At 42.8% G+C, this 17,802-nt stretch overlaps 1 protein-coding gene across 4 annotated transcripts in view; it reads right to left on the reverse strand.

Moving 5' to 3' along the window:
* IL1RAPL2 (interleukin 1 receptor accessory protein like 2) overlaps positions 1–17,802 on the reverse strand; it is a 372,810-nt gene that overhangs the window by 297,297 nt on the left and 57,711 nt on the right. Inside the window, exon 1 of one of the 4 annotated variants that reach the window (XM_071813492.1) lies at positions 17,178–17,255. The exons of the other annotated variants lie outside the window; for them this stretch is intronic. The gene's annotated coding sequence lies outside the window, so the exon portion shown is untranslated. Of the gene's footprint in view, positions 1–17,177; positions 17,256–17,802 lie in introns of those variants that run through there. 4 annotated transcript variants of the gene reach the window in all.

Here is a 17,802-nt window from a genome sequence, read left to right on the forward strand (position 1 = left end):
GAAAACCTCACCAGTCCAAACAGCGTCGTTCCCACAGTAAAAGGACCGCTGGATGCAAGCTACAGGGACGCTTAATGTGACGCCAAAGCTCAGCTTCCTTCTCCTACAATGAGCAGAGACGGACACGAGTACAGACACTCTGGACAGGACGTTCCTTCCAGAGACAGATACAGGGGCTATATGAGCCCAGGGATGTTCGTAGAGGCGAAGTCTTCACACCACCTACCTCATATCTGAGCCATCTTAAAAGCCTGCGTCAATCCTTCCTCTTCAAATAGCAAAACTCAACAGGCAAAGAAAAATTCTTCAACAGCATTGAGGACAAACAGCCTTGACTTCAAACACTAGCAAGATCTCTCTTTTTATCTCATCACTAGCCAGCTTCGACAGTTGCTTGGCCACAAAGCCCCAAGTGCCTTCCCAGTTTCTTGACATTGAAGTCCCTGTAAATCGATCCAGATCTGCCTAGAATGCTTGATTAGCTATATGAGCACATAGTTATATATGACAAGTACAGAAAATAGCAGTTTCTATGTCTTCAGTGTTTAGGTGTAGTATTTTGGTTTGTTATTTTATTTTTCCTCCCCACTGGTACCACACAATGAACTTCAGAAGTTTCAGTGTACAGCAACATATTTCTCAAAACCACCCTTTATTACCAGTTCTTCCACACTCTGTGTTGTTTCCACAGCGTCCACCTTTGACTACACCAAATCACTTTGCCCCTCGGTGGAAATCTGAAATATACTGCACACACCAAGTGAATTAAGCAGAAGACCAAAGAATCGGGAAGCGAATGGCTGTGCCTGCCCATGAGGGCAGAGGGCAGGCTTCACCTGCCGCACCACAGGCTTTTTCACACTATTGCTGGTTTTTACAGCTACTTTGAACAAATCCGTGGTCTTTTAGGAAAAGGAAGAAGCATCCCACTTTCTAAGCTAAGCTCTAATCTCCCTAGTCTTTTCAGTCTTATTTATTAGTAGAAACTTTGGCCATTTTGCTTTCTCTAGATCTGCTTCATAGCAGTTAAGACAGCAGCTCTTTTAATAGTAAAAATCTCAAACCAAATCAAGTCTGGAGCCCCGCTGCTTGCCTAGAAACTCCTCAGACCCACGTCACAGGTCAGAGATCCTGTCACTCACAAGACCCTCGCACAGCTTGTTTAACATGAAGGTTTTTTGAATCTCATCATCCTCTGCTCCAGGACCTCTCTATTCCTCTGAGAAAACACTTCACACATTCCCCAGGATTTCTTTTTCACAGTGTTTTTCTCAGTATTAATTTCTCTCCCTTTAATGACCCCACATCTGCAGCCACCTGTTCATCCGTCCTCTCTTCTGTCCTCATTGCAACTGCAGGACAGGTGGCATCAGCCTCCTGCAGCTCCCAGGTCCCGGTGCCTGGGCTGACGGCAGCACACGAAATCTCCGTTCCCTCAAGGCACTCGGCTGTTCCTGCCATTCGCTGCTAACAGCTGAGAAGACTTTTCACAGCCTTCATTTTAAACCTTCATACATTCCCCAGCAATTTGTCCCTTTTGATTTCCATGCAGATTATTCCCACAACACTTCTTTCAAGTGAACAACCTATCTTCACCACATCTTTGCCTTCTCTTCTTTTAACCTTTTCTTCAAAATATAGGCAATATGTTTATTGTCATTTTGCACAGTGATCTCCTTTAATATCTCCAGCCATAACATCCTTCCGGCAGTCTCCCTACTTTTCCCACCTAGTGCTAGAGAGAGAAACAAGAAGAGTGGCACCCTGACAGGGCACCTATAAAAGGTTCAAGGATCTTTTTTCCTTTCACTGTATTTGTAATAGGAATAAAACATTTGTAAATTACCTGAAAGCAGAGTGAACATTTCATAAGCAAAATATTTCTGCTGTGGGTTAACATCAGAGGCTAACGGGAGAAGCTGAATAATTTACCCTCAGCTGCTAAAAACACTATTTGTAACAAAAGATTTAACTGAATTCTTTCTCCTGTTCGGCCTTCAAATCTGTTTCAAGTTTCCAGCCATTCCAACAGCTGCCTTTTTTTTTTTCTTTTAATAAGAAGACTCTTACAAACAGCAAAGGTAGATAATTCATGATGAGACATGTTGGACAAGATTTTGTTGTTGTTTTGGTTTTTTTTACTAAAGAGATGCAAGATGGGGCTGCGTTGATGGAGAAGCCCACACCTCTAAGCCAGACTTCAGCACACATTTCTAAAGCAGATAACAGCTGGAAGCCACTGCCCACCAGAGCCCCAGCTGATGCCTCGCATAAAGCTGCCTTTCTTGAGTACACTGAATAACGCCTTCCCTGCAGCTGCTGCCGAGGAGCCTTTGCTTGTCTTCTGCCAGGAAGGAAAGGCTACACAGCAAGGCAAAAGCTGCCCTTACCCAACATTTTCCTGGATGTTTAAACAGGAAAACAAAGTCTTTGAAATACCTGGGGGTAAAATAGGTTGGTTGAAAAAGAATACTTCTATTTTGATCAAAAAAATCCCCACATTTTAACTTTTGCCTAGATTCTACATAGGAGCCAGACCAAAAACCAAATCATTTCCTTACAGCACTAAGAGAGTCTACCAGAGCTGAACAGCTTTAATAAACGCACATTGCGTATGGTTAGAACAAGATCATCTTCCAGCAGGCTCCTTCCCCTAAGACCAGCCTCGTATGTGAACTTGAGCTGGAGTTATATTTCAAACCACGAAGGAAGCAAGCAGGGACCATCCTCCAAAACCCCTGCTAAAGGAAAAGGGGGGCAAATGGAGATCAATCAGGATGAAGGTAAAGAAGGAAATAATAAACTGAGTTGCCCTCTGGGAAATACATAATTATGTCTCCCAGTTTGTCTTCTAAGCGTAGACCTGAGACAGACAATTCAGAAAAAGCATTAGTAGCTTTCACACAAGTTAGGCAGTTAACCCTAAATTTTCGGATTCAGTATTGGCAAAAAAAAAGTCAGGGGAGGGGAAGAAAATGAAGAAGAAAATCACCAACCCTGCTGCAGCAGCGCTCTGCTCAGGATCTCCATGTGGCCAAAAGTTCCAGCAGCATCTAAAGCAGAGTTCAGGGAATGATGATCGCACTGCTCCCTCAGACCACATGATGGCAAATGAGGAAGGATGGGTTGGGAGCAGAACTGACATGCGGCCAGACTTCAGCCTGGATCATTACCAAGAGCAGTACGAGGATAACCTGCTCAGAAACGATGACAAATCTCCCTGGTCTTGCAGGGGAAGGAACTGCTAAGATTCAAGACTTGCTCCAGAGAAGCTGCGCCCAAGACTGATGAAATAACCGAGGAAGGGACAGAAAAATGGCTAAAGCATACATACTGCAGCCAAGCAAAGACAGCAATCCTTTCAACCCCTGGTCTTTGCCACTCTGACACAAGGCTTCACCTTGGGGCATGCTCAGCTCTCAGCTTTCACAGGAAAGGGAGCAGACCTGCATCCAAAACCAACCCTGTGCCACTGAAAGTCTAGTTGGCAAGTCCCCCGCAGATCCGTAACCCAGCTTCACAGCTTGGTCACATCAACCACAGGATACTGACCCATCCCAAACGAGCAGGTGACACTGGTTTGGCCAGGTTGCTCAGGCAATGGGATATAATCCAGCTTCTCAGGTTGGCTTCACCAGCTCCCATCATGACAGCACCAGACTAAATAAAAGCATCCTGACCCAGGAAAAGAGCCCCTCCAGAACATGATTGCCAAAACAGCATAGGAGGGCCAACGGGGCAGACATGAATCTGTATTGTGAATGGCAACAGCAGAGTCCCAGGGTGACTGAGGCTGGAGGGATTTGTACAGCACCACTCACCAACACGCAGCAGAGCCCTTAGACTGCTGAGAATATCACAGCAATAAGTAAAATGAGAGCAAGCAAAGGAGATCGTCTTAGTTTAGCTTCAGATCCTCATTTTAACTGGAGAAAATTCAATTAGTTTCTACCCAGAAGCAGTTTAGCTGCCATTGTTGGCAATCAATGGTCCCTAAATGCTGAGAAACTGGCAACTGTTCAATGTGCTGGCAGAGAGGCTTTCCTAATTAAAGATGTCACTTTTCCAGCTAATTTAAGTCTGCCATCTCTTTAAAGTACCAATTGCCACAACAAAATATGAACAGGAAATTGACTTTCTGTGCATCTGTTTTCGCAAAATACTTCCTCCAAGTCATATGTTTCAGCTTAAATGGCTTAGGTCACTTGCTGGGAGGCGATAGCAGAGCTTTGTTCTGCCTCCCAAATACCTCTTATATAAAGAAAAAAAAATAAGCTAGGGTTCAGTCGTCTACAGGAATGAAAAATGGATTTGTTTGCTTTCACATCTTCGGTGAGTTGTACTGTATTCCATCTGATACTGACTTTGCTAGGATAAAAGAACAACAAAGAAATCCCCACTGAATCAGTCTGCTTATCTAAACGGCTTCCACTACACTGCATACTTATCCTCACAACAACCCTAGGGATAGGAAAATGCTGTTATTCCTGCTGGAAGGAAATGTGAAGGCATAATGCTGAGACACAAAGATTTTTTTGATGTCTAACTTCCACTGAAGTCAAATTTCTGAGTCATGCTCCTTTCCACAATAGATAAATAGCATACCATTTGTTTCTGAATCCAGCTATCTCAAGACATTAGCCAACAGCACAATGTTAAGACTATTCATGCTCTTTGGCAACAAATGAAAAGCAACACCTATGCACCTGTGAACAGAATTTCTACGTTCAGTAATGAAGCAGTGTCATAACTTCAGTGCAGAATCTAATGCAATCGCAGGTGCCCTCACTCCAGTCCTTTCTGCCATGGCCCCAAACTCCATGGCCCTTAATCAGCACCATCCTGAGACAGCCAAGGGAGGAAACACATTGAGTTCCAGCACAGCCACCTTCATCAGAACAGCTTTTGACTCCCCTCACTCCTCCAAATCTCTTCTTATTTTATGGCACATTCATGAATCTGCATGGAGTAAATCATACTATATGCATTGCTAATTCAGATAGTGCAATAGAGTCCATGTCTAAACTAGTTTCCTTCACACCCCAAACCTCTGACCAACAAAGCAGTTAAAGGCAGGACTTGAAATCTTGCCCTTCCCTCTCATCCAAAGAACAGAAAGGCCATTGAATTTTGGGATTGCAGAATGCCTGATACAGCTAGACAAGAGCCACCCTCTCTGAGCACCAAGAGCAACAAAACCCTGATCTTCAGCTGGGACCTCAGGTCTTTTTATTGTACACTGAAGTTAAAATCAACATAGGTGAGATACATTCAACAACTGTAATTACTCACATGAGTATAACTGACATGATGCTGTGTTTCAAAGCTTGGAAATACTGGCTGGCTACCTAGAGTTGGTTAAACAGAATCATATCATACATTATTTATAATTTATTAAAATTTATTTTAAATAATTCCTCTCCCACACCATCATTTGATCAGTTCTGTTTACAGTCTACAACTGTGGAGCAGAGGCGTGTGGCATTAATTAAGCCACCAGGCTCTCCCACGCCCAGGGATGACAGAACAGACCCACACTTCCTTCCTGAAATGGAAACCTCCTAACGTTGGGTAGGAAGGGGGAAACATTTTATGCTTAAGATGTTTGCTCTCTGCTAAAGCAAGTTCAGCTGTTCCCACTGCAGTATGTCCCTCCATCTCAGGAAAGACTTCTGGCAGAGTGACAAACCATCTGGGAGCTGAAATAAGGGACTCCATGCCACACTAAGGAAAAAACATGGATATACCCTTTCCTCACATCTAGTTCCACAAAAGGGAATTTCCTTGGACTCTACCTCCTCTTCTAACCTCAAATTGTGTTGGTTAAATTTCTTAACACCAGAAACACATACTGGGTTGAGTTGTAAAGGACTTTTAAAGATCACCTAGTTCCAAACCCCATGCCCTGGGCGAAGACACCTTCCACTAAAGCAGGTTGCCCAAAGCCCTGTCCAACTTGGCCTTGAACACTTACAGGGTGCAACAGCAAAGCCAACTCCAAATTATTTGCAAATAGTTCCTCTAGACTGTGAGAATGGTAACATTTTCCGAGTCCGGTTCAGCAATGTCGCCATTGTGCCTGGCTCCAGCCCTGAGGCTGGATGTGAACTCCATACCCCACCAACCAAGGTCAATGAGGCTTTCTTTTTTAAAAAATTAAGTCACAGAGCGCTGGAATGAACGCTATGCAGAACTAATTTGTAAAGCCCAGCCACAGTGTCTGTCTACATATTTGTTGGTGAATTCCCTCCCCCTCCTCCCTGGCCCACATCTTCCCATCCTGTACAGGGACATCATGGCTGGAGTCAACCCGAGGACTGTCTGCCCCTTCTCTGCCTCCTCCAAAGGAACAGTGCACTTTCCACTTTCAGTTCTCCCTCCTGAAACATAGGATTATTCTCAGGAGTCAATGCGTAATCACAGTCATGCCAAGAGAAGAAAAGAGTCATCATCACTCTGGGGCACCTCCAGCCCTCATCCCCAGTACCTGCAGCTGCTGCTCACCCAGCACCCATTGGTTACCTTCCCAGCAGAAAGGGCAGAGCTTATCCACACCCTTATGGGTGGCACAGACGCAAAGTGGGACTCACACAGCAATGGTGCCTCACCATCACACAGGAGGCTGCAGTGCAGAAAGGATAAATCAGAGGTGGCCCATGGCTCCTGCAGCCTCTGCCACCCCCAGCACCACACAGGACAGTGGTCACAGCCCACTCACACCCATTGGGACATGACGCTGCCGTCTGCAGGTACCCAAACTCACAAAAGCCATTCCATGAGCAGCTTGCAGCAGGACAACAACCGAAGGCAAAGCCTTTCTCAAGCTCTCTGAGAAGGCTGCTTTGCAGAGGGGAAGCCGCAGAGCCCCACTCAGCACAGGGCTCCAAGGCAGAGCCTGATGTCCTCGGGTAAGGGCAAAAGGAGTGCTGGAAATGAGGAATACAACTATTAAAAAAACCCAAACATATATATATACACACAAAATCAGGAATCTCATCTCCTTTTCAGACCTAATTACTTAGTCTGGTAATACAAATGCAATATGGAAACATTCACCACTAAGAAAATAAAAATATCTTTACAACTTTATATACATATGCACATATGTGCACATATAGTTTACAAAAATAACATGTTTAACTGTATATTCTACATGAGCACATTTCATTTTAACTCAGGCATATATCACACTTATTCCAAGTTATTTTATGTACACAGCAGCTGTGCACCAACACCTCCATGAGGAAACCTGCGGGGTACTGCTGCCTCCATCTACCTAAGTGCTAATGAAAAAATAACCCACACAAATACATCTGTCAACAAACAGGAAAAAAACTTGATCACTTGAGGCAATAACCACATTTCACTTGGCTTTCTGTTAACATGTACGTCCCTTTTCCATTGGAAAGACTCTTTGTGTAGGTTTGCACTTGAGAAAGCATCACATCCAGCCACAGGTGCATCCATGCCTGTTCTTTGCTTCACTGGCAAAGCAACACACACTCACTGGTTCTCATCATTCCTTTCCATTTCTTTCCAAGCATCAGCACAGGTCTCGCCCTCATTAATCTGTGGTCCTACTTCCCATCAGATGGAAAGAGTCAGAGCCATATCTTTTTTAATTAATCCTATTACAGTCCAAAGCCTTGTGCCATGTCAATAATATTTGGGGAAGGAGACGGGGGTCTGTGCAGTTTCTGGACAGATTAAAGTAACCTCCACGCTTTTATACTTGCAAGGGAATCCATAAATTACGACAACAATAAAAAGCAGGAAGCACAACATCCACAACTCCATGAACAACCCCAAAGAATCTGACGTGTCGTTGCTCAGGGCAGAGCTGCTCCCTGTTCTCTAAATAAAGGGAAAAACTAGAGCTTCCCTCCTATGATAAAACACCTCTTGGCTTCACGGCCGTCACACTGCGTGCCCAGAGAGCACACACACATGCAGGTTCAGGAAGGATTGGGAGGGATCAGATTATTTCTGCTTAAACTCCCCCCAGGTTTAAGCTGTGGTTTGAAAGAAAAAAAGAAAGAAAGAAACAAAAAAAAAAAAAAAAACCACAAACACAATACACCATACCACAAAAACCCCAGTGTGGCTGCTGAGGGTGGCTTGTTCTCCAACCATCTGTGCTCCTGGCAGAAGCTGTTCTGCTCCTACACACCTTCAGCGCCTTCTGCTCCCTGAAGTGTTACACAACTGTACAGAGAGAGAACAATCAACAGAATTAACAAGTGGCCAAGTACAGAATTATCAGTGGGGCTCAGTATGCCTGTTGGTCTCCCATCACCTCCACCCAGTGCCAGGTGTTCACTCCTCAGCACGTGATGCAGGAGAACCCCAACACACCTCCCTTCTTCCACTCCCTTTTTCTACCTCTCCTCCCCATTCAAATTACGATTCAGCCTCCAGAGCCATAACTAACTCTTTCTCATGACCAGAATAACTGAGCTGCAGCTTCAGAGACTGAAGCAGCAGCACCGCGCTCCTGTCCTCTCCACGGCTCTCCTCCGTCCCACAGGCTGTAGTGGCCAAAGCCCAGCTGGCTGCTCAACCACAGTCAACCACTGATGTGCTGCACAGCCTCAGGCTAATGCCTTCTCTTTGTACGTCTTCCTTGTTCCTTTACCCTTTCATCTTTTGTGTTAAGACCACAGACTCTAGTCAATCTAGTTGATCTCAGCTGTATCCTGAGGATACTAATCTAATAAATAATTACTAATTACTTAGGAGAGCAGTGAAGAACAGCACAAAAATAAGTGACACTGTTGCTCCTGGCTTCCTCTCATTTCTACAGGTTATTTTTTGTGGCTGCACAGTGTCTTCCACTGCATTAACACCAGTGACCATCATTTCAGCCATCCTCTGTTCTTGTGGATGAGCTTCTCTCCATCACTGGTTTTGTGGGTTTTGTTGTGCAAACCTCATTGTAAGCCCAAGTCTGGATCCATAATTTCCACGTGTTCCAGCATTTGGATTCAGGATCTAAAATTACCCTGATGGCCACAAAAATAGGAGCTTACAATTCCCCTTTGCCTTGCAATTAGGTCTCTAAATCTCTTAATTGTGTGAACCAGATTTTCTAGTGGAGCTCATTCATAAGCAGAGTGAGCCAGCTGCAAAATATTTATCACTGTCCAAATTCTCTCAGATTTTCAGCATTTGGATCACAGGATTCTGTTCTGATCCAGGCCTAGGGGTAATGACAGAAAAATCATAGGAGGCCAGATAAATCAGAAATCATTTTCATTAGAAAGCACAGATTCTCCTTCAGGAGGTGTTATACTTTGCTGTTTCTTGCACTGAAACTGTAATTTAATCTTTTAACCTTCCTCACTGCTCTGCAAATTGCAAGACTTGATACTGAAGGATGCTGAACAATTATTCTAACAATTAATTCTATTTTTTGCTAATTAGCTAGCTGAAAATTTCATTAGCATTAAATGTATCTGTCTGATCATTTAAGCACTTTCTTCAAAAGTCACAAATTAGGAGCACCTTTTGTAGAAACTCTCTAATATACCAATTAGTTCTATCAAAAAACACATGCAGAGAATTACAGAGTAAAATAGCCTAAAAATACTGCAGAATATGGAATATTTGATGTAAATTACTTTTTTCCCCTATATTCACCCATCTCAATAGTAATTTACAGTAATTAAAATTACAAGCCAACAAAACACTACCAGGAGTAGGTACCTCATGACAGGTGCTCAACAAGTACTAAAATAAGCTGTTCTGTACTCATAATAAGTGCTTACACATTGTTAAAAGTACTCTTTTAATAAATGGCTGCATTTATTGTGCTTTCTTCAATAATTATTTGCTAGAAGATCATAATCACCTAATAAAAATGTTTGGTTTTGAACTGGACCTAATGATCAGTTTTAAAAGCTAGTGACAACACATGTATACCAGAATCCATTAGTGAGTTCGTGACAGAAGAAGGTAGCAGGGTAAACTATCAAAAATTACTCACTCTGGTGATTTATGAGATGATGTTCCAGAGGAAATCAATGGGATTTAAGTGCTTGAAATCTAACTCTCTTTTCAAAATGAGATTCATATAATTACTATTTTTTTTAATTATTGGGATACCACAAAGAACACTGCAATCTTCCCAACAAATCTCTCTTGCACTTCTGCCAAACCTTTTTCCTCTCTCCATGCGCAGAAGATACAAGTTAATAACCTGAAATACATTTCAGTAACTCCAAATGCTACAGCGAATTCCTGGGCAGATGCAGAAATAAAACCACATATATCGCACTGCAGGGCTGAGAAAGAGAACAATTATCTACTCGCAGATCACAGTCTGCTAGTCTACCTGGAGGATCAAGGATTTGTAGGATCAACTCCTAGCCATCAGCACCAACTTCTCTTTCATCAGTGTGTGTCAGAGATTTAACATCTTTTAAACATCATTTATTTCTATTTATGGCTGAACTACGGTTCAATAAGGTGACCCACTGAATGATCACACTTCCTCAGGATAAAAATTCTGCAGGTTAACCGCATCTCCCTCCTCAAATGTCCTTCAGGCAGCAATGAAAAATGAAGGAGGCTGCAGTGTGCTTATCGTGGTGACATGAGTTAACTCTCTAAATAGTTCTCAGTGCAAGCAGGACAAGAGTCATAAGAGTCTTACAGGAGAGAAAGAAAAAAAATACAAACAAAAAAATACAAACAAACAAACAAAAAAAATCCACGAAATGTCAATTTATGTGTAATGTACGGTGATGACTTGCTTGACTGTGTCAAAGAAATCATCTGGACTTCCAAGTATCAATATCCATAGCAATAAAAAAATAATAACTTCAGAAGACAAGGGAAAGCTTGAATCACAAAATAGTATTTGGAGGCTTTCAAAGACTCTGTGTGTAACTGAACATTTGCTTTAAATTAAAGATCCTTTTTCAGCTTCACAGCAGATCAGTTTCTGGCTACACAACACAGCTTTCCAAAAAGGCTGGTTATTGTATTAGTGCTTAAAGAAATTAATATGCTAGCTGGTATTAGAAATCATAGGAGCATTATTTACCTCTATTGAATACCGATCTAGATGCTTAGCAAATAGAATGCAGCTTAATTAAGTGATTTTATCTAAGAAACTTTGATTTGGTAATAAGTTATTTAAATATCAGCTAGTATTTTCTTACTTCAAGCATTTCAATTATTATTAACAATAGAACGGGTGTTATTGCAATAGCAATTTCTCATGCCAGTGGAACGGACTTTTAATATAAATTCATAATGACAACATTGTAGGGACCTGATTCTAATCTGGAAAGCACGCCGTGCAGCTGAAAGTGGTGTTCATGAATCACAACCTGGCTTCCTACTGTGGCTACTGTTCCTGTTTCTGACATTTCTTCCAAAAGCAAGCAGCAGTGCTAACTGCACGCTGCCAGCAGAGCTAGCGGTACACACGCACAAAGGCTGAAGTTTAAGCACTTACATTTGTTCCACTAAGAGGTGGATCTATTTACTCATTTATGTGCTTTGCTAGATCTAAGTCCATCTCTCTGGCAATGGAAATCGCACATTTTCTGTGAGTTACATTAAAGATAAATGTAAGGCTACAGGCGGCATATCTGTTTAACACACTGTCAGTCAGCCCTGCAAAGCAAGACCCTTACAGGGGTCACTACTGGCACCTCCTGTGCACTGTTCTCACCTACTGGTATGTGACTGAGTACTGGAGCAAGGACAGGACTGCAGCTTCATTCAGAATAGAAATTTCTGTGCTTTGGACTCACCCCTGGAACGCATGCGGAGTAAATTCCTCAGGGAGTGTTCAGTCAACGGCACAGAGTGGTGTGTCCTATATCCACACTACAGCTGATGGGGAAAACACAGATGGTTGCTCAAAACAGAGGAGAGAGCTGGAGGAGGAACATTTGTGTTCACAGTTCCACCACTGGAGATGGCAAGCAAGGGAGGAACTCTGGCCAACACCACTCCCTTTGACTCTGGTGAAGCTTTACACACAGCTCCTCTCCTAGATAAGGGCCAAGCACAGCCCTGGCCAGTGGTGCCTACAGGATTTCTAGACCTGCTCCGGGTTTGGTGCTCTGCAGAAAAGGAGTCTGCACATTGTAGGCAGGAACAGGTTGTATAAGTGCTGGATGTGATAGACTGAGAAATGCTCTGTTGCCTTCTGCATGAGACTCACCAACAGCTCTTTATGGCTATTTTCAAACCACAAATCTGCAGGGCAGACCCCTCTGGCTAACAGCCCAGCTAAGTGGGGAGAAAAAACTACACCTGTCTCATCCTCAGTGTTGAAGTAGCAAATGCTCTCTGAGCTTTATTTGCAGAAATGGGACAATCAGGGCAGTTGCTCTAACTTTAGAACAAAATTTCCATCTAAAAGTAGCATGGCAAATCATCATAGTGGTATATCTGCTTTCCCAGACACACAGCCATCCCAGAGCACCTGTCTGGCAAGCTGCCTCAGCATGTTCCAAGGTTTAGCCCATAGTCTGCAAGCGAAAACTGTTCTGCATGTTGAATATATACACTCTGCGCGTGTGTCTAGGCACATGTGTATTTCCATGCTGATACATCTGTATAATCCATCCTTTCTACATGAATTAAGCCAAACGGTGATCACAACGTGTTATTTAAATATCACCAGGGATTAGAAGGTTCAGAAAGACTCCAAACCCCATAAAGTGATGCTAAGCAGGATTACTTCCTGGCAGCGTGTGGATACAAGTGTAAGCTGATTATACATTTTCATGACCTACATCAGCACATAGAAAGAGCCACAGTCCTCCCCCTCCTCAAACAGAATCAAATCAAATTGTATATTTCACAGTGATGGATTCCAACTCACCTTCTTCCTTTCATTCTCTTTAATGGGCGAAAAGGAGAAAAATATGAGAGATAGACTTCAACAGCTAAAACAAGATGGAACTGCTGAGCTATATGAATAACCACAGTGTTGAGTCAATGGCATTCAAAGCACTAACAGTGGGGAATCAATTGAAAAAAAAGGTGTAGTAAAGAGTGAGAATCTCAAGGTAGATCCAAGGTCAAAGTAGCTGGTGGGAAAAAGCTGAGCAACAGAGAAGAAAAAGAAAAACAAACACCATCTCACACGACACCATGGACTATTCACATTCATAACATTCCTAGAGTATTTGGTATGCTCCTACCTCCTTACTGCTAATTTATATTATACTGCGTACAACCAAAAAAAAGAAAGAAACACTGCTAATTATAACAAGGTGCTACACATACAGAGCAATGCCATTGCTATTCCTTACATGTCAAGGGCAGCATCCTGTGTTACACTGCTCGAAAGAGGCTAAATAATGCAGTAACTCTGTTTGCAAAATCATATAAGCAAAACAAGTGTCATTTTTCATGCACAGAGCAGTTATTTTTCTTCACGCATATAATCTTCAATTATTAATGAAACTGTGATGTCAAAAATAAAGCTGCCAAAATAAGGGGCTGAAGACGGCTTCTATATTCAGACTCACAACTCTCTTGTTTTACATGAAGGCTGTAATACAGGAAAGCAGTACAAGAGCAGAAAGCAACATTAAGCGACCTGTGTATTATACTCAGGTTACACAGGCACAGACCTCCAATTAATGCCAATGCTAGTTTTCATTCGGACTCAGGTGTGCTTGGGAGTGACACAAACCACTACTTACAGCATTTACAGGGTTATGGCGTTTTGTTAAAGACAAAGCTGGTGTTGGACTATTTGTAACACAATGTCCAACCCTGCCAAAAAGGGTTCTAACACTAAAGGCAAGGGATAAAACATGCTGCTTGCAGCATGTTTTCCTCTATCCAGATTAAGAGCTGTTCAATAGAAGTATAATAGATTCTGTAAATCTACTCTGACTCGAGAGCAGTGTATCTGACAGGGAAGACACAGAGCTGTCATAGTGGAGATAACCTGCACAGTCAACAGTAGGCATCTAGGTGTGGATAATGCATCATCTGATAACATTAAAGTTTAAAACAAACACAAAAAAGCAACCTAAAATACAATTAAAAAATTGGTCATACCACAGACTACCTTAAGCTTAACATTAAACAGTCATTGGTGTGTATTACCTGCTCCTTCTTTAAAAGCATGCTAAAACGCATTTGTTTTAAAATTCTAATGTGCAATTAACACACTCTCAACCAGTTCCTGGCCCTACTCTGGTTCACATCCATTGCCTCAGCAGTCGCACCGGTGTTCGCAGGGAACGGTCCTGTGGCTGACACGCCGGCAAAGCCCAGGCACTGGCTGTACGGAGGGTGTTGCAGCGCACAGCTCTGCATCTCTGAATTGCCACAGCCTGCTGCTCCTGCTGAATGAGATGCAGTAGCTCCTTGAATCCCAAACTTTTCAAGGTTTTTCTTTTGCTTCAGTGATTCTGCAAAATTATCCTGGGAGCAGGATGTGGGGCTTTACACCTTTTCACTCTAGACAAGACTCCAAGGCTGTTCTGTACATTCCTTCTCCTTCAGCCCTCTTAAGCTTGATACTTTCCACTGAAACTCAGTCCCTCGCACTCCAGTCTTGCCACTCCTGCACCTCACCCCATTTCCTCTGCCAAAAGAGCTGGCCTTCCCCCAATGCTGAACCCCCCCAAGAAGTAACATACCCCTGTGATTGAGCAGCTGCTGTGTATTTCCACAATATCAAAAGGTTCTCCCTCCTCTACAACCTTGTGCTACCACAGCAGTTGAATATCCTAGATATTTTAAGGCCAGATCCTTCAATCTCAAATGCAGGCAAGACTCCTGTTCAGGCAAATTTTACATGGCTAAGAAATGAGCCCCATGGGTCAGCAATGCAGACAGACTCCAGAATCCTTCCCTCTGTTACCTCCTTATGGTACTGATGATTTCTAAGCTTGGACAAGTCAGAGAAACAGAAATGAAGAGACTAACTCCAGCACAAAGTATGGTACCACAGAATCAGACCCAGTCCTGCGGCTTCCTCCAAATTCAGGCAGAGAATACCCAGCATGGACATGCTGAGAAAATCAACAGAAGAGAAGAAACCAGACAGAAAACGCAATGGGCCAACACAGGAATCGGCTAAGATTTCACACCACCAGTAGTCTAGATCTGAAAACCCTCTACATTCAAAACCCTACAGCCAGGTTTCATAATTAGATATGATGTGACCACATGCCATTACTATATCACTCCTTCGGCAGTCCCATCCTACTCTGCATCAGCTGCAGGTTCATTAAAACACTAATATTACAGGTCTAACTTTTGTGGTGTCTTGCAGAAGGAAAGGGTAGAGATTTGAGCTGATTAAGAGAACATTTAACCCAGTAACTGTAGTGTGAAAAGGGACTGAAGGTTTGATCAGTTGAATTAACACCTTCACTTTTGATCTAGCAGAGAGAAATCTACAAACATCAAAAGCAGGTTTTACTTAGCCTCTTAATATCTGCAACTTGCCCTAAGATGTCAGCTCTTCTCACATAGATTGGACATGAATCACAAATCCTGTGATTACGCCTGCCAAGACTCCTCTGAAGAGGAGTAGGATTTCCTCCCCCCACACACCTCGTTTCAAGGGAAAGACAGTTCCTGCTGAATACACATATCAGAACAAATCAGCAAGGTATTGACCTGTTTGGATGTCCAGTCATCAGTACAAATAGAAAACTTCAGAAACATTGAAGAAAGAAAAAGATGCTTTGCTATAAAGGCAATCATGATCTGCACCTTAAAAGGTTACACTCTTATCAAAAGAAAATTTATAGAACATATGTAAGTGGCAGGATCTTCAGATGCATCTCAAGCATAAACAGGGTGAGATGCTTTCAAACAACATTTGAAGTGGCAGTGGAAGATGTCAAGGGTCTCACCAAGAGGAAGGGATCGACCAGGGAGGAATGGAGCACCCGGGGTCTCACCAGCAGACTGACCAGCCACGCAACACCGGCGCAGAGGCAGAATCAGACTCACACATTCAACTGGTGAGGCCAGCCTCTGCCGGCCTGGCACAGCCACCGGCGTGCCTCAACACCGGCTGAAAAAGCCACTAAAAACAATTGCCGGGGCGTCAGCAACAACCCAGCACTGCCAGCCGTGGCGGTGGCTTGACAGCATTCGCGGAGGTAGTAATTGGTAACCATGGGGTCTGTTGGATGGATGGACAGATAGAGCTTGCTGGAAACCAAACCTGCAGTTAGTGAATTTAGAAGACAGGCAGGTGTACTCTGACAAATGCCTCCCCCACCACAAGCATGAGCACACATACACGTTCTACAGATCTCAAGATGTGCATGCAAAATGCTGCTTTTCCCAGGATTTCTATTATTTTAGCTTTATAAAATTATTGCTTTAAGTTCGTTTATGGCCTGCCAGTTGGCTGCTTTTCAGAGCTATTCCAGCCCACACAGCTATACTTTTTTTTTTTAATGCAAAAAAAAAGTGTGGGGGGAAAAAGAAAGCCTGAACACCACCATGATCTTGATGAAAGCTAAATAATCCCAGTCCTTTTCTATTAGGAAAGGACTGGTATGCTAATCCCACAATTCTAAGAGCTGGCAAATTTTGAAGGGAGATTTCAAAATGCTTTCATCTACCTCTCACCCTTTAACCTATTTTACAGGACTTGAGCATTTGGCAGATTGGCACAAGTAGTCACTACCCTTCTTTTCATCATGAAGCTGGTTTCCCCAAACCACCTTTCCCTTTCCAGCCCTTCAGCCACAACTCCAACCCTCTGCCAACTAAACTGAAGGTCGATCCACATTTTGTATGGGCAGGGCAGGCTCACTGTGATGCTCGGGAACGGAGCTCTGACTGTTCCTCTCCACTGAGCATCAAAGCTGCATCACAGGGACTCGAGATAACGTTGTCAAAACTGTATCTTTGTGTCTGCAATGAAGTGCAGGTTCTTACCTCTCTTTTTATTAGATAAAAATCCTTTCAAAATTGGTAAATTAATGGCTATATGCCAGGCTTAGGGCTCTACAGGCAGGAGTAGAAATCCTAACAAGGTTTGCTCCAAATTTGCTTTTAACCCTAAAGAAACAGCCAAATGAATACAAATGCCATATTTTATTCCTACCGTGGATTTTTACTTTTTTATTTTATTGTAGGATATTTAGTTTCTAATGAAATATGAAATGCAGTGATGGGGAAGATTTTTAAAACATAGCAGTAACATATCTTAAACTTACTTTTTATGGAGTACTTTTAGAACCTTCTCAAAATAACAGCTCTCCAGCTCCCATGGTTGCCATTACATGTCAGCACTTGACAGTTTCCATACAGTTCTTTCTCAGACAACAGTTTCTGTCCATAATTAGGACAATAACTGTTGTAAACCTGAAGTGGCTGTTAGTGGCATTCTAAAGGTGGGTTACCGAAGAGACCAAGGTCTGGAAGAGCAAGGTTTGAGGGTGTCCTGCCGGGTCTGTGTAAAACCAGAATATTGTGGTCAACTTAACTGATTCACAATCAAAATGAGATTTTTATTTGTATTGTTTACACAAGGCAAATTTTGCAAAAAGATTATTTACCTGTTTAAGTTACTTTTTTGCAAAGAAATCCCACAGGGGCAAATGAAGATATTTCTCTTTCCTTGTAGAAGGTGGCAGTTGGTCACATATTCCCTCAGCTGTATTCATGAACAAGCAGTCAGAGGAATCACACTTTTCTTCCTGCTCAATCCTTTCTGCTTTTCCAAGACTGGAATAATATTAATAAGTTCTCATCAGTAGGCATATTTGTTGGCCTGCAAAACCTTGACATTTCAGTGTGCTACCACTTCTCATTGGAACAAAAAGAAATGCAGGTTTCTTT

Source organism: Patagioenas fasciata, chromosome 11 (assembly GCF_037038585.1).
Source record: "Patagioenas fasciata isolate bPatFas1 chromosome 11, bPatFas1.hap1, whole genome shotgun sequence".
Lineage (NCBI taxonomy): Eukaryota > Metazoa > Chordata > Aves > Columbiformes > Columbidae > Patagioenas > Patagioenas fasciata.